The sequence below is a fragment of the Heterodontus francisci genome, chromosome 12, assembly GCF_036365525.1.
Source record: "Heterodontus francisci isolate sHetFra1 chromosome 12, sHetFra1.hap1, whole genome shotgun sequence".
Taxonomy (NCBI): domain Eukaryota; kingdom Metazoa; phylum Chordata; class Chondrichthyes; order Heterodontiformes; family Heterodontidae; genus Heterodontus; species Heterodontus francisci.
This window is the reverse complement of record NC_090382.1, coordinates 95,740,192-95,758,618: the sequence shown is the minus strand read 5'-3', so window position 1 is coordinate 95,758,618 and position 18,427 is coordinate 95,740,192.

Below are 18,427 nucleotides of genomic sequence, written 5' to 3'. Positions count from 1 at the left end.
CACATACTTACATTATTGTCCTCCTGTTATTTTATTTTGTAATTTCATAGCCATGTAATATTTCTGCACAATTTTGCATCATTAGATTGTCTACAAGTTAAACTAAACACTGTAGGAAAAAATCAGTTTATTTCTTCACGTGAATGGGTGATTTTTATGTGTTTTAGATACACTGTCTGAGTTTTATTGACCACAAAGGGAACAAGCTATTGACTATGCAAGAGAGCTTAAATTAGAATTTCATCAGCACTGGGAAAGGGCAGGCGAAGCACAGGCTGTGATAGATTTTAGATTGACTGACACACTTTTATCACATTTCTTCTACTACTTACAAACTTGAATATCCCTTGGGGTTTGAACAGTTCAGTCCTTTAATGTGCAATGCAATTGTCCATTAGAAGAGCGTTTCTCATTAAGTGGGAAAATAGCATTTCAGCTGTCGAGATGATGAAACATTGGCGGTTGTGTGTGGAGGGAAGTGTGGGTAAAAGGGAAAAGCTGGACTTGGACAAAAACAGGTGTGTAGCTGCAACTACTGAGACAAAATGCTGTAACAGCTAATGTAAAGCAAGTTTTATTATTATAGGGATGATGGTGGCGGCTAATAGTGGTATTTTAAGAATTAGAGTGAGAGGAGAATTTACCAAACGAAATAATCAATTATATTGCTCAGGTTTTAGAAATTATGTCCCAAAACTTGCCATCACCATCATATTTATTTAATTCACCTTCATTTTCTTGTGATTAATTTTTTTTTACCTCCCTCTGGGTAAGTTACCCCCTCCAACGCCTCCTTCTCCACCTTCTTATGCAAGATCCATTTTCTGTTTGTAAGAGTGGGCCTCTGTCAACATTATGCTAAATCGGGCCATTAACTGGAATGCCAAAGACTTGCAGGTTGATAGGTAAATTGGCCATTATAAATTGCCCCTAGTATAGGTAGGTGGTAGGGAAATATAGGGACAGGTGGGGATGTGGTAGGAACATGGAATTAGTGTAGGCTTAGTATAAATGGGTGGTTGATGGTCGGCACAGACTCGGTGGGCCAAAGGGCCTGTTTCAGTGCTGTATCTCTAAACTAAACTAAACAGTATTACAGATTTGATTATACTGAGACAGCTTTTGATTAAAACAGGGAACTCACTGTAAACAAGAGGGAAGGACTTGTGTTGGGTACAGCTGACACATTCTCAGTGGTACAACAGGTGGGTGTAACAGTGATTATATTTATTAAGATTTGTTGGGTATTTCTTCCCATTATGGCATGGGTGATAAAACTGCAGCCCTTATGTGACGTTACCCTTAGCCCTGGTGAACAGAGCCTGAGCAACTCAGCCCCATATATGTTTATATTTCTTATTTGCTAGTTTATCCAGTTTTAAATTTTGTGAGCCTGAAAGTTTGGAAAATGCGGCATTATTGACGAGTAAATAAAAGGACACTAAGATCTGTCAGTATCAGCAATTTCAGATATATGTAAATTAATGGGTATATAGATTTAATTTCAAATATGGCCCTGGTCCTCCACAATGCACACTACATGGCCCACAAAGAAGTACATTTACCCTCTGAGATATCTGTGTTTGGGGTGGTTGGGTTGCTGAATCCTATAAGTACAAAAGTTTTATAGGTCGGTTAACATTGGTAAATTATTTGGAGGAGTTTATTGGCTTGCAACCAAGGAAGGTTTGGTGACTGTTTAGAACCCTCTGGACTACTCCTAGAAACCGAGTGCAACACTTTTACATGGAGCAAGATAGCAGGGCAAATGTCCTCGTATTCAGGGCTGCGAAGGGGAATTGAAGGACAGATGCCAGAGATTGGTTCTTTACATGGAACGTCATCAGCAGCAGGAAAGGGATGCTGGGAATTGTGGTTGAGGGAAAATACTAAATTCATTGGAAAAATGGTAAATTTGCTATTCTGAAAAAATGGGGGGGAATTTTATGGGAGCAACGGGGGTCTTGGCCGCCAGCTGGAGAGCCGGCAAGTGACCCGCGTTGCCTCTTTTGGGGAAGGCCCACCCGCATCAAGAGCTAATCAGGCACTTGCGAGGCTACCGGTGAGCCTTTCCCATGATCAGGACCTCGGGGACGGAAAGTTCCGCCCGCTGAGATCTGCCGGCCAATCAGAGATTGGCAGTTATTTTCCTCGGCAGCACCACTGGGGAGGCGGTGGCTGCTGCCGGAACGGCAGCTACCAGAAGTTCAGGATCGCGGAGCGACCCAAGCCAGTGGTAAGTGATGCCGGGAGGGGTTTCGCGGGATGGGCATCGTGGGGTAGATGGATGTGTGGGAGGGTCGACAGCAAGGGCAGAGGGGTGCCTTTCAGCAGGCCTCTCCATTCCTGGTGCCACTCCCTCGATCGGGGACAGAGTGCCTTTGAACGAGGGACTCCCCTCCCCTCCCCGGGCGACCACAAGCAACCCCGCATAGGTTTGCAAGTCATGCTCCCGGTGTGGTGACAGGCCTGCCTGCCACTGGGTTAATACCACTGGGTGGTGGGAAAGCGCCTTAATTGGGCATTAATTGCCTCTTAAGGGCCTCAATTAGCAGCGAAGCAAGAAGGCCATTCACGGCCCTACCCACCATGAACTTAATCAGGATGTAGGCAGGAAGGGGGTGGGATAGGAAGGGGGCGGGGTCCCTACCTACCACCATCCTGCCTGATTAAATGCCTTCTCCGCCTCCAAACACATCACATGGCAGAGCATAAAATACCGCCCAATGGGTGGAATTTTCCCAACTTACTTCCTGGCCAAACAATCGGACTATTTGCAAGCTGGGATCCCAAATGGTGTAGGAGTGGGCTTTGCTGAGGTTCTCTAACTGAGCCACAGCATTAGCATCCCGCTTCCAGGTTCTCCGGCCAGTCAGCGAGGGCAGGTGGGATGACACGTCGACTCTGTCAAAGGAAGGATTTCTAATTAAAGGGACCATGCCATGGGTCAGAATGGCTCACCAGCACTTGGATCTTTGAGGCTGAAGCAATCACAGGAATGGAGAGGAGAACTTGAAAGGCTGATCACCGAGCATCGCACTCTTACCTGAAGGTCCTGCTGTGGAATCTGAGGGGCTGCATTGAGGTGAGTTATTCTGGTGACAGGAGGAAGAGGACAACCTCGACAAGTAAGCAGGTGTGGATGGATGTGGCCAAGCAGAAGTGTGATCCCTCCAATCTGCAGACAGTGCACCAAGAGGATCCAGGACCTCCGAATTGGAGTGGATGGTGGCGTTGTGTGGATGGTGGAGTGGTGCCAAGCCTCATGCTTTGACTTACCCAGCATTCTCCTCAACACACCTTGCAGCTACACTCAGCAAACAACTCACCTCCCCATTTGAACATCAACATTTACACTTACCCTTATCCTATTGCCCTCTCATACCCATGCCTCACAGTCTCCTTCCACAAATGGTGTCCTTCCCTCCTCTCCACATGCTATACGACCACTCACACTTCTCTGCTGTCTCTCCTTGCACGAGAAGAGAGCACACAACTTTGTGAGATGCAGACTCTCAGGAGAGAGCCTACTTCCAACTGGATCTCTGTGTCCAGCCATATGCCCAGTGGAGGGGCATGCAGCTGAGCAGAAGGCAGCTGATGCTGGTGCTGTTGGTGTTGGTGTTGCTTCTCCTTTTGTCCCTCATCAGACGTGCAGGTGCAACTGCATAAGCTCCTCCCATGCCATGGTGAAGGCTGGCAGCAGCAAAGTGCAGCTTAAAGTGATTGAAGTGCCAGACAGGTGAAGAAACTTCCAAGAAGCTGGCGATCATATGTCAAGCAGTAAAAGCACTCTGAGAGAAGAAGTGCTTTGAAGAGCCTTTCACCTGGCCATGGCTGGAGCACTTCAGTTTCACTGATCAAAGACTCCCCAGCCTGTCAATCACACTGAAGAAGTACTCCTCACTGTCCACTTGCCTCCATGACCCTGGCGAATTGCTGACAGGTCAGAAAACTGGTGCCCTGGCTGTGAAAAGCAGAATTGAGTGTTAAACCAGTACTTAATAACCTATTTGAATATTTTAATTACTTATCCGACAACTGCACGGGGGTTCCCCTGCTCATCCTCAATCCTGTCCTAGTGAAGCCTGGAAGAGGTTGGCATCATGTCGGGATTCCAATCCAACGTCACTTTTAGGGGAGTTAACTCCTCACGCGCATTCAAACTCGCTACCCCTTGCCTGGGAAAATTCCCCAAATAAAAGAAAAGAAAGATTTGCATTTATATAGTGTTTTACAACCAATTAAGTTCATTTGAAGTCAATGGTAACAAAAGGGTTTGAAGGGCCTTTTTTGTCTGAATGAATGTTGCAAGCTTGTGTACATTTGGATCAGACAAGTTTGGCTGAACAGGTGCGAGCTTATTAGCAGCTCAGCTATGGTTGAGTCTCACTAATAACTGGTTTCACAATTTGCCTCATGACGCTCATTTAGGTTCTGGTCATTTTCTTGGCACACTGCAGAAAGCACAGGATTGCTCCATTGTCAAGCTGCCTATGGAATTTTCAGAAAGAACACTAAATTATCAGTCAAATACGCTCTTACTAGATCTTTATTGGCAGAAATTCAAAGTCAAAACACTGTCACAATAAAAGCATAAATCCAAAATGCCATCGTGTTGTGTCAAACTTGTACATTTTCAGTATAAACTGTACTCAATTTCTAATTATTGATTCATAAAATATGGTTCAGTCCAGAGGCTGCTTTGATGGATAATTAAGTGGTGAATTTACTGGCAGCACTGATTCCCAATTAGACCTAAGGATGCTTCTGCTTTACCAGGTTGTATAATTTCTATCCCTGGAGATTAGCGACTGTGAGTTTATGTTTTCTCTTTAGATTTGGCACTGTTTCTTTGTATATGTGCTAGCCTCTGATGTGGAGTAGGGAGATCAGAGTGCAACATAGGGTGCCAGCTTTTTAACTTTATTTTGCAGGAACAAGAGGCCTTGATTACGAAGGGCTTTGCGGTGCCACATTTTTGTGGGACTGTAATACTATCCTTTGCTCATCAATCCCACCAAATATATATAGGAGAGCGCAGAAAGCACAGCACCAGACTCTGCAGTAGGTTAAGGTCCCTCTCTTGCAAAAGCATCTTAGCCACAGACTCCTTTCCATAACCAACTCCATCTCTCTCCCTGACAACTTCGAGGCTGAGCCTAACTGTTCATAACCTTGGTTTTGTATTTGATCCATGAGCTTCCAATGACATGTCCATTCCATCACCAAGACCGCCTACTTCCACCTCAGTAACTTTGCCAAAAGCTGTCGCTGCCTCATCTCATCTGCTGTTGAAACCCTCATCCATGCCTTTGTTACCTCTAGACTTGACCATTTCAGTGCTCTCTTGGCTGGCTTCCCATCTTCCACCTTCCAGAAGCTTGAGCTCGTCGAAAACTCAGCTGTCCATATGCTAACTCATACCAAGACACTTTCACCTCTCACCCCTGTGCTCCCTGACCTAAATTGGTTCAATTTAAAAATTCTCATCCTTCTTTTCAAATGGCCTCGCCCCTCCCTATCTCTGTAATCTCCTCTAGCCCTGCAGCCCTCCGAGATCACTGCACTCTTCCAGTTCTGGCCTCTTGCACTTCCATGATATTAATCCCTCCATCATTGGTGGCTGGGCCTTCAGTTGCCGAGTCCGCAATTCCTTCTCTAAACCTCTTCTCCCCTCTATCTCACACTCTTCCTTTAAGGTGCTTCTTAAATTCTGCCTCTTTAACCCAAGCGTTTTGTTATCTGTCCTAATATCTCATTATATGGCTTAGCGTCATATTTTGTTTGCTTATCCCCTAAAGTGGCTTGGGACATTTTACCCTGTTAAAGGCACTGTATAAATGCAAGTTATGGTTTAACTTACTCTGGACGTTGTGTTTGATTAGTTCTGACTTTGTTGAGATTCCATTGAAAGTTTTATAAGGGACTGGTACAGAATTAATGTCCATGCTGACCTCGCAATTGTTAATGTTGTTACAATCAGGTGAGGAGGGGTCACAAGGTTCCCCTCTTGTCCTTCTCCTTGTTTGACCACAACAGGGTTTATTCCTTTTTAAAACAGTGTATGTGCTTATCACTTCCGTGAGTGTTTTACCTTTCCTTTGTTGTGAGTGTAAAAGAACCAATTGAATAGGTTTTCTTGAGTTTAAACAAGAAGGAGGTTAGTTTAAAAGCAAAATACTGCAGAAGCTGGAAATCTGAAATAAAAACAAAATGTGCTGGAAGATGAAAGGTCACAGACCTGAAACATCACCTTTGCTTCTCTCTTCACAGATGCTGCCAGACCTGCTGAGTATTTCCAGCACTTTTTGTTTTTATTCTATTTTATATAAGAGGTTAGTTTTCTCTTTGGCTTCCTTATCTCGAGAGACAATGGGTAAGCGCCTGGAGGTGGTCAGTGGTGTGTGGAGCAGCGCCTGGAGTGGCTATAAAGGCCAATTCTAGAGTGACAGGCTCTTCCACAGGTGCTGCAGAAAAATTTGATTGTCGGGGCTGTTACACAGTTGGCTCTTCCCTTGCGCCTCTGTCTTTTTTCCTGCCAACTGCTAAGTCTCTTCGACTCGCCAAACTTTAGCCCCGTCTTTATGGCTGCCCGCCAGCTCTGGCGAACGCTGGCAACTGACTCCCACGACTTGTGATCAATGTCACAGGATTTCATGTCGCGTTTGCAGACGTCTTTAAAGCGGAGACATGGACGGCCGATGGGTCTGATACCAGTGGCGAGCTCGCTGTACAGTGTGTCTTTGGGGATCCTGCCATCTTCCATGCGGCTCACATGGCCAAGCCATCTCAAGCGCCGCTGACTCAGTAGTGTGTATAAGTTGGGGATGTTGGCCGCCTCGAGGACTTCTGTGTTGGAGATACGGTCCTGCCACCTGATGCCAAGTATTCTCCGGAGGCAGCGAAGATGGAATGAATTGAGACGTCGCTCTTGGCTGACATACATTGTCCAGGCCTCGCTGCCATAGAGCAAGGTACTGAGGACACTGGCTTGATGCACTCGGACTTTTGTGTTCCGTGTCAGTGCGCCATTTTCCCACACTCTCTTGGCCAGTCTGGACATAGCAGTGGAAGCCTTTCCCATGCGCTTGTTGATTTCTGCATCTAGAGACAGGTTACTGGTGATAGTTGAGCCTAGGTAGGTGAACTCTTGAACCACTTCCAGAGCGTGGTCGCCAATATTGATGGATGGAGCATTTCTGACTTCCTGCCCCATCATGTTCGTTTTCTTGAGGCTGATGGTTAGGCCAAATTCATTGCAGGCAGCCACAAACCTGTCGATGAGACTCTGCAGGTACTCTTCAGTGTGAGATGTTAAAGCAGCATCGTCAGCAAAGAGGAATTCCCCGATGAGGACTTTCCGTACTTTGGACTTCGCTCTTAGACGGGCAAAGTTGAACAACCTGCCCCCTGATCTTGTGTGGAGGAAAATTCCTTCTTCCGAGGACTTGAACGCATGTGAAAACAGTAGGGAGAAGAAAATCCCAAAAAGTGTGGGTGCGAGAACACAGCCCTGTTTCACACCACTCAGGATAGGAAAGGGCTCTGATGAGGAGCCACCATGTTGAATTGTGCCTGTCATATTGTCATGGAATGAGGTGATGATACTTAGTAGCTTTGGTGGGCATCCAATCTTTTCTAGTAGTCTGAAGAGACCACGTCTGCTGACGAGGTCAAAGGCTTTGGTGAGATCAATGAAAGCAATGTAGAGGGGCATCTGTTGTTCGCGGCATTTCTCCTGTCTCTGACGAAGGGAGAACAGCATGTCAACGGTCGATCTCTCTGCACGAAAGCCACACTGTGCCTCAGGGTAGACGTGCTCGGTTTATTGCACTTAAAAAATCTAAACCCAATCTAGATAAAATAATAAAACTATGCTACACTTTCATTCACACATGAACATGAGAATTGCACACACAAGTAGAATATAGAATGGTAAGAAAGTCAGGTTTGGATTAGAATCCAGAATGAGTAAAAGTAAAATATACAGTCTGTGGAATCAGGTAATTCAATTGTCTTCTAGCTGAAGTTGTGATCTTGAAGTCATTGGCTGCGAGAAGCGCACTTTGTGACTGGCCTGCTTGGTTTAGGATTTTCTTGGAGACAGAGTTGTAGGTGGCTTTCCTCCCAGGGGTCTGTCTTTGTAGCAATGGTAGACTTGGGGTCACAGACAAGTTTCAAACTTGCGATGTTTTCTAGAGAGAGTGTTATGATCGAGATGGGAGGAGTGCACTGCTTTTTTCTAGTTCCACTTCGCCACAGGTCACATCATGTATTTTAAATGTTTACCCAATTAATGATATGGCCAGTCATAAACTCTACTCTTTATTCCAGAATAAAATACACCAATCAGCTTTCTTTCATAAACAACAAAATTATCAACTTATTATAAAACAAGACTTATCTAGTCACGAAGCAAAGCTTTAACACATGGATTGAAATATGAAAGTTCCCTTTTTAAAAACCCCAGACACACACTCACATATACACACTGAAAAAAATAAAGAAATTTTCTCTGCAGAGGTCTTTTACAAAAAAAATACAAAAAAGGAATACTTCGGCCTAATATTTCCTAATTCCTGAAGAATAAAAGAGAAGATATGGAAGGATGTCAGTTGTCCCTTTTGGTCTGGCATCTGGGTATACAGAGACAGGTCACTGGGATCTTTTCAGAAGCAGTTTATTTTGGAGATGTCGAAAAATAGTCTGGTAGGCTTTCCAGGAGAAATGTGGCATCAGGGGTTTCAGTTATCACACTCTGGACTTGCAGGGGGTTCTTTTTCAAACAGGTAGAGAAAGAGGAGCTGACACACTGGATTTCTCAGAGTCTCTTAGAGAGGTACAGGAAAGATGAGCTGGGGGTTTATTTTCAGCAGGCTACAAAGCCAACTGCTTTTCAACACTCCACACCCCAACTGAACCAAAACAATATCTCAGAAGTGAAACCACCTCCTGACCTTTATAAATCTTGACATGTCATTTCTCTGTAAACATCTCCCCCAAGTCACCAAGGTTTCTGTTGTTTATTGAGCTTAAGCCATGTGATATCCAGTAAAGGTTGATTTCAAACAAGACGTTACAATGTCCTTTCAGGGAACTTTCAATAAAAAACAAAGTCCAGCATCTATGAAATCTTCAGTATTCCAAAATGAATCCATTTCCACACTTTAAATATGAGCCCTCAAAAAATATTTAACAAAAAATGGAAGCACTTTCATCACAAGAAAGAGAGAGAGTCAGCCCCACTGGAGTTTTGTCTGGTTAGCACTCAAAGGTTTTCTGCTTCAAAATCTCAGAAGCTTGTCCTTTTGCAAAAGACTGCTAGTTTTTCCACAGATGGGGAGTCGGTCACATGATTGTCCAGTGTCCTCATTTGCAATTTAATTAGATTTGAGTCCAGGTATTTTCAATCTCTCTTGAGTCTCATTGTTTTCAATGTTCACTCCCTGGAGGTATGACTCCACTGTTAATGTTCAAAAATGGCTTTGATGGTTTTGGCATTAGAAGGGAGCTGTTAGCTGTTTCCAAATTCATGAGGCGTTGTTCTGGATGCAATCTCATCGGACATGCATCTCCAGTTCAATGTCCTGAAATGTAAGGTATTTCAATGCAAATTGTGGTGGCCATCTTGACTGCCAGCTTTCTAAAAGTTGACTGTAGGATCCCAGCAACTTTTTATAAGTTTAATGAAGGTTTCCAGCCAATGAATTAAAAATCCTCATTTGGTGTAGCATGTTTTCTTGACAATGTGGACTGGATAAAATGAATTGTTCCCTTTTTTCCCTTTCACTCTGTCTGGGTTTGCACATGAAGAGCATTAACAAGAACGACTTGCATTTATATAGTGTCTTAAACATGCCAAGTTATTAAACAAAATTTGATACCTAGCTACATAAGGAGATATTAGGCCAGATGACCAGTAGCATTGTTAAAGAGGTAGGTTTGAAAGGACATCTTAAAGGATGAAAGAGAGGCAGAGGGAATTCCAGAGCTTAGGGCTGAGGCAGCTGAAGGCTTGGTTGCCAATGGTGGAGTACCTAAAATCAGGAATACTCAAGAGGCCATAAATGGCAGAGATCCTGGGGGTGGTGGTGGGTGGGGGGGGTGGTCCTTTAAGGCTGGAGGAGATCACAGAAATAAGGAGGGGCAAGACCATGAAGGAATTTGAAAACATGGATGAGAATTTTTAAATTGAGGCATTGCTTAACTGTGTGCCAAAATAGGTTAGCGAACACAGGAGAGATAGGTGAACAGGACTTGGTGCAAGTTAGGCCATGGACAGCATTGTTTTGAATGACCTCAAGTTTGCATAGGATAGAACAAGGGAGGCCAGCCAGGAGTGCATTAGAATGGTCAAGACGAGAGTTAGCAAAGGCATGCATGAGGGCTTCATCTGCAGATAAACTGAGGCAAGTCCGATGTTATAGAGGTGTATATAGGTGATCTTAGTGATGGTGCGGATATGTGTTAGGAAGCTCATCTTGGGGTCAATATAATACCAAAGTTGCAAACAGTTTGGTCAGAGGCTGGGTATTCTGTGGCAAGTAACTCAGCTCCTGACTTCCCAAGACCTTTCCACTGTCTACAAGGCATAAGTCAGGCATGTGATGGAATACTCTCCACTAGCCTGGATGGGTGCAGCTCCAAAAACACTCAGGAAGCTCAATACCATCCAGAAAAAACAGCCCACTTCATTGACACCCCATCCATCACCTTAAGCATTGACTCCCTCTACCACCATCTACTGCAGCAACTTGCCAAGGTTCCTTCGACAGCATTTTCCAAACCCGTGGCCTGTATCACCTAGAAGGGCACCGGCGTGCATGGGAACACTACCACCTCCAAGATCCCAACCAAGTCACACATCATCCTGACTTGGAACTATATTGCTGTTCCTTTACTGTTGCTCAGTCAAAATTCTGGAATGTCCTCCCTAACAACACTGTGGGTGTACCGTGTACCGACAATACATGGACTGCAACGGTTCAAGTAGGCGGCTCACCACCACTACCTTCTCAAGGGCAAGTAGGGATGGGCAATAAATGGGCCAGCGATGTCCTCATCCCATGAACAAATTTTAGAAAGTCTCAGACAGGTGCCAGGGAGCAGGATGCAGTCAGTGTCAAGTAGATGTGGCAGGGACCGAAGGCAATTGCAACCCAGTACTGGATGTTGGACAAGCAGTCTGACAATTTAGAGACACAAGAGGGATCAAAAGAGGTGGAGGTGAGGTAGAGTTTGGTGTCATCAGCATACATATAGGGACTGATGGTATTTCTGGATAATGTCGCGAGGGGCTGCATAAGGTAAAAAATAAGAGGGGGCCAAGGATAAATCCGTGAGTCACACCAGCGGTAATGGGAGTGGGAAGAGAAGCCATTGCAGGTATTACTCGGGCTGCAATTGGATAAAAAGGGACAGAACCAAGCAAGTGCATTGCCATCCACCGGGATAACGATGGAGAGGCATTGGAGTAGAATTTCAGGGTCAACTGTGTCAAATGCTGAAGAAAGGTCAAGAAGAACGAGGATGGATAGTTTACCTTTGTCACAATCAACTCGGAAGTCATTTGTGACTTTGGTGAGAGCTGTTTTGGGACTATGGCAGGGGTAGAAACCTGCTTGGAGAGATTCAATCATGGAGTTTTGGGAAAGATGGGCACAGATTTGGGAGCTGACAGCAGGTGACAGCAAGTTTAAGGACTGTGGAGAGGAAAGAGAGGTTGAAGGTGGGGTAGTAGTTTGCAAAGATGGAGGGATCATAGAAACATAGAAAGTTTACAGCACAGAAAGAGCCAACTTGAACCATTGTGTCTGCATCCCTGGCCTAAGCCCACATTCCAGCATTTGGTCCATAGCCCTGCAGGTTACAGTATTTGAGATGCATATCCAGGCACCTTTTAAATGAGTTGAGGGTTTCTGCATCTATTACCCTTTCAGGCAGTGAGTTCCAGAACCCCACCATCCTCTGGGTTAAAAAATCTTTCCTCATCTCCCCTCTAATGTTTCTACCAATTACTTCAAATCTATGCCCTCCAGTCACTGACCTCTCTGCTAAGGTAAATAGGCCCTTCACATCCACTCTATCCAGGCCCCTCACAATTTTGTACATTTGATCAAATCTCCCATCAGCCTTCTCTGATCCAACGCGAACAAACCCAGCCTGTCCAATCTTTCCTCATAGCTGCATTTTTCCAGTCCCAGCAACATCCTTATAATTCTCCTCTGTCTCTGTGAGCTAGGGGAAGCGAGGGAAACAGCTGAGGCAGCTGAACAGATGGTCTCGATCTTTGTAACAAAAAAGTCTGTGAGCTGCTCGCACTTACTGTTGGAGGTGAGGGTGGATGAGGCAGGGAAGGGTCCTGGATGATCTTTGATTAGTGGGTAGTTTTAGTGTTGGAGAGCAGAAGCTGATACTTTGTAATCCAGCCAGAGCAGTGACCTGCCAAAGGGTTCCCAACACCTGTGCAACCATATTCCAATGTAAGTCAGCATTTTAAGAAATAAGAGAAAAAGGGGAGAAATCTGGCAAAAATAAAATTCTCTGTCAAGAAGCAGAAAACATGAGAGAGTGGTATTGCACTCTCAGATGGCTGTTGTTCAGTAAGGTAACAGCCACTCCTGAATTATACAAAAGGACACATGTTGCATCGAATTGTTTATATTACATTGCTTTTCTCAAAGGTAGAGAGAAGTAATTATAATTCAGTTCAATAACAGAAGCCAGCTGTCTCATTATAGTGTAAAATATTTTCAAAAAATTGCTTTAAATTCATGGTTGTACATAGTCTTAAAATATTTGGTACTAAACTAGCAATGCATGTAAATTGGATAGGTGAGGAAAAAATCATGTCAATTCCCCTAGATGGCCTAATGGGGGGGGGGGGAGAAATCCCATTTGATGCACGACGTCAAACCAATCAAATGATTCCACATTCAATTTCTGGTTTCTGTTAAATTACCTGATCTTAATCAAACTAACGGTTGGTATTCTTCCATCTATGAAAGATGGTGGACACGCAGCAAACAATCCATTTAGGTGGGGTATCTTCTCTTGGTACACAAGGTCCTTGAGTACGTGACCATATTCCATCATGCGGACGCGTTCGATCCACCAAAGCCATCTCTGTTTGATCAGTCCAAACACACTTGGAAGCTCTGCCTTTGAGAGGACTGCTGCATTTGTGATTTTGTCCGGCCGGGATATACCCATAATGTGAAGGCGAAAATTATTGAGCTTCTTTTCCTGGTAGCTGTAAGTCACCCATGTTTCACAGCCATACAGCAAGCTGCTGAGAGCCTTATAAACCTTCAGCTTGGTTCTAAGGGTCAACCTAGTGTTATCCCATGCGCATTTCGCGAGTCAGCCAAAGGTGATAGCTGCTTTCCCTATGCGTGTATTGAGTTTTGTTTCAAGGGACAGATTGTCTGTCACCATGGACTCAAGATAGCAGAATTTTCAAACAACTTCCAGTGGGGTGTTATTTAGTGTGATCCAAAGTAACACTTGGTGTAATATCACTGGCCAAAATGTCCCTGAGTTAGAGAAGGAAGAAAAAATCAACAATGGGTCCTATTTCTAATTGCTACCCAATCAATCCTGCTGAAAAGTGTAAATTTTGGGTAAGAGCTGGCGTGAACCTATTGTAATGGTGTCCCCTGATCAAATAGTCTACCAAAGCCTGCTGTCTAGATATGAAGAATAACTCTTGAATGTGATTACTGGAGTGCTATTAGAATCTGTGGAACTAAGGCCAAGCATGAATACACGCCTTCAGGAGAGGAGAGGAGAAAATTGAAGGGAGAGGTGGCAAATTCATTCCAACGTTTAGCTTATTGAGGTGTTGAATAAATCCAAACAGTGGCTGAGTGTGGAACAGTTGATGCTGAGATATCCGTGAATTGGTACCTTTTAACTAGTGGTGTATAATGGTGTTCCCAACTACACTGAGTATTGAGTATTCAGCTCATGCAAATGCATTAAGTTCATCATCTCTCACGGTGGTGTACACAACCAGCAAGAGAAATAAAACCATGCAATTCAGATCAACCTCATCTAAATTCAGTTCAAATTAGTTTCTGTAAGAAGATCGTCTTTTATGTCATCTGTAACCATAGTCACTACCTGTTTTTTTAACCATTTTTCATTAACAGCGTACTGGTAGAAAGCATTTCACATAATTTGCTTAAATTAGAATTCTACGCTTCCTCCCCTCAAAACATTACAAATAGATGGTTAAGAAGTAGACGGATCCCAGTTTGCAAATCAATATTTAAGTGGGCTGCTCGGACTCTAATTGCCTTTAATGGGACAAGTGGCCTCACTCATCAGGTAATAAAATATGCGCCGAGGATGAGGAGAAAATAAATTAGTTTGCGACATTCTATAGCTGTTTTTAAAAATTATTATTCTCGTTTTGATGGGTTAAATAATGCAGCTGTATTAAACCTGGAGAGGTTTTGGTGCTCTCAGCTTGTATGAATACAGTAAATGCGTGGATAGGAGGCTGCCAATTCTGCGTTGTCAAGGAGATTAATTTATATTCCAGGAGATGTTGCGCACAGATGTGAGACTCAGCTGAAAGTAAAATTATTTTGCTGCAGTTTTGGCTCATACAACTGCAGATGAAATAGTTTTTAAAAATCTGCTATTATTGTGTTCACATTTTTTTCCTTAATTTAAGAGCCACACAATGTTCTCTCTGTATTGTCCTTGCACGAAGACAAAGTCCCACAAGATTTAGCAAAGGTTTGGTATTTCATTCAACAGCCTGACCAACCATCAGCTGAATCATCAAATAAAAGTGAGAGAAATTTTAAAGATTAGCAGAAGTTTGCAATGTGTAAATCCACCACAATTAAAAACTGATTTAATATTTTCAGGGAGTGATACACTGTTCCATTACATGAACAGGAGATCAGCATCAAAAATCTACATTTCACATTGAGTTGAGTGTCAACTTTCGGATTTTGTGTCTGCACATTGGGCTGAATTTTTGGGACCCTTGAAGAGGGGAACAAAGCCAGGGTTGGGGGGGTGGTGCCCAGCTGGCGCTGGGCAGTGTGTCTATTTCAAGATGCCAATCCTGGCACCAGACATAATCTCCAGGGTGTAGGGAGAGCATGACAAGAATCCCTCTCTCCTCCCAACTGAGGCAATTAACTCTGTTTAAAAGCTCATTAAGAGCTTGTCAAGGTTGAGCTTTAAATTTTTAAACAGGCGGAAAAGTTATATACGCCTTCAGAAACTGACCCTCCTGCAAGGTTATTGGTCCTTGTGGTGTTCTGTTGTACTCTCCATAACATGGCCCTCCAGAGAGGTGCAAACTTTGAGGACAGTGGGCCCTGGAAGGAGACTGCTCATCAGGGAGGAACAGGAGCAGGAGGTAAGAGAGGAGGGGGAAGAGAAGGCAGAGGGAGACAGAGCTGAACAGAGATGTGTCTCTGCTGCACGGCGAGTAGCCTCCTCCTGCTACCCTCCTCTCCCTTACAGCCACCAGCATTAGATTCAGGTTGGCATCGATGTAGTAATGGTCTACCGTGCCCTGTGTGCCAGGTCTCCTGCTCCCCTGTGACATCTCACTTCCCACTGGAGCAGTGGAAGGCTTTGGAACAAACTGCAGATCAGGACAACCAGCAGCCTCAGTAATGGCTACTGTGGGGTGTCTAAATGAGTCCTGTACATCATTTGACCCACCTCCCTTCCCGGCCCCACTGGCTGTATTTGGACAGGAAACTCATATCACATCCACCGTGAAAATCTTTACTTTGATCAACTTCCCGCCAGAGGCCGGTTTCTGACCCAAAAAACAGACCTGGCTCCTGTATCCTGCTTCCGTGGTGAAAATTCAGCCTATTGTCTTTGATTATGGGAAGGTTAAAAAAAAAGAAATTTCCCAGTATTATTACTAACACTGAGAGTGGAATGTAAATCACTGCCATATATTCTTGTTTCTCACTCACTGACACCCATTCAAAGATCACCAGTGGAGCCATTGACAGTGCAGCAATGAAAGAAATGGCCATGACAGATGTTTAATGTAAACCTTTGAAATTAGGAGGAACTCATAAGGATATTATGGAAAAGACGATGTTATTAATCTCGCGAAAGCCAAGTTAATGATAATTTAGATGAGAAACTTTAGTGAAACACCTGTCACAACATTCACCGACTTGCAGCTAGAATTATGGGCATGAACCATTAAATCAACTCTATGATCCTTGAATTGTCGAGGAGTGAGACTTATGATTATGATGGATATGTGAGTGGTCTCCTTGAGGGTCAAAATGATTCAGTCCCTGTGAACCATGACAGCTGCATAGAATTCTACCATGCCCACTAATTAAGAATGAGTAATAACACCGACTTCTTGCAAAGAAAAGGGAAATAAAAAGTAGACATACGTTGCTAACCTATGTAGATAAGTTTAGATGTAGATTGCAAAGGGATAATGTTGCAGAAACTTTTAATTTGATGTTATTATCAAACAAAATATTCTATTTTTGGTAGATCCTTTATTTATTTATTTTTATTTTATTTTTATTTTTTTATTTTATTTAGAGATACAGCACTGAAACAGGCCCTTCGGCCCACCGAGTCTGTGCCGACCATCAACCACCCATTTATACCAATCCTACATTAATCCCATTACCCTCTCACATCCCCACCTTCCCGTACCACCTACCTATACTAGGGGCAATTTATAATAGCCAATTTACCTACCAACCTGCAAGTCTTTGGCTGTGGGAGGAAACCGGAGCACCCGGCGAAAACCCACGCGGTCACAGGGAGAACTTGCAAACTCCACACAGGCAGAGGACTTATGACAGAAAAACTGTCAGGCAAATCTGTATCCTTTTGGAAGTGAGAAGTGCTGTGTGTCCCAATACTGGTTGTGACAAACTTCTGCCTTATACATGTCACTGCATACGGTTTTTGCAAACAAATGGGGATAAAAGGTTTGCCAACAAGGGGGTAGAGTTTCCAATTTTGATGCAGTTGGTGATTGCCACACAAATTGTGTCCGTTTTGAAAAGTGTTTTTCTTCCCCACTCATTTCCGCTCAAACTAATTTGCATAATCATGGAATGCAAAATCTGCCATGAGCCAACACATTTTAAATTGCTTTAGAAAAATTCTTAATATATTTAAGGGTGGTAACTTGGTACAGTTTGATTAATACAGCTGAAAATGGGTTTATCACAAAAAAAATAAGCATTTGATATCAGTGTCAATCCAACATCTGTGAGTAATCTGATTTTAAATTACTGAAAATGACATTTTAAAACAAGTACAAAGGTATTTTCTAGTTAGATTTGGATACAGTCAATTCTTAAGCAAATTTAAATTATTTTTAATTCCAAACATTTTGGAATGTACCTATTAGTGTCCTTGCACCCAAAATTTCCCTGACACCACCATCACCATCCCTGGGTATGTCCTGTCCCAACAGCAAGACAGACCCAGCAGAGGTGGTGGCACAGTGGTGTACAATCAGGAGGAAGTTGCCCTGGGAGTGCTCAATTTTGACTCTGGACCCCATTAGGTCTCATGGCATCAGGTCAAAACATAGGCAAGGAAACTTCCTGCTGATTACCACCTACCGCCAACCCCCCTCGGCTGATGAATCAGTGCTTCTCCATGTTGAACACTAATTGGCAGAAACAATGAGGGTAGCAAGGGCACAGAATGTACTCTGGGTGGGAGACTTCAATGTCCATCACCAAGAATGGCTCGGTAGCACCTCTACTCACTACTGACCGAACTGGCCAAGTCCTAAATGACATAGCTGCTAGACTGGGTCTGCAGCAGGTGGTGAAGGAACCAACAAGAGGGAAAAACCTACTTGACCTTGTCCTCATCAATCTATTTGTCACAGATGCATCTGTCCATAGCAGTATTGGTAGGAGTGACCACCACAAAGTCCCTGTGGAGACCAAGTCCCATCTTCACATTGAGGGTACCCACCATTGTGTTGTGTGGCACTACCACCCTGCTAAATGGGATAGATTTCGAATAGATCTAGCAACTCAAAACTAGGCATCCATGAGGCGCTCTGGGTCATCAGCAGCAGAACTGTATTCAACCACAATCTGTAACCTCATGGGTCAGCATATTCCCCACTTTACCATTACCATCAAGCCGCAGGACCAACCCTGGTACAATGAAGAGTGCAGGAGGGCATGCCAGGAGAAGCACCAGGCATTCCTAAAAATGAGGTGTCAGCCTGGTGAAGTTACAACACAGGACTACTTGCATGTCAAACAGTGGAAGCAGCATGCAATAGATAGAGCTAAGTGATCCCACATCCAATGGATCAGATCTAAGCTCTGCAGTCCTTCCACATCCAGTCGTGAATGGTGGTGGACAATTAACAACTGACAGGCGGAGTAGGCTCCACAAATATGCCCATTTTCAATGATAG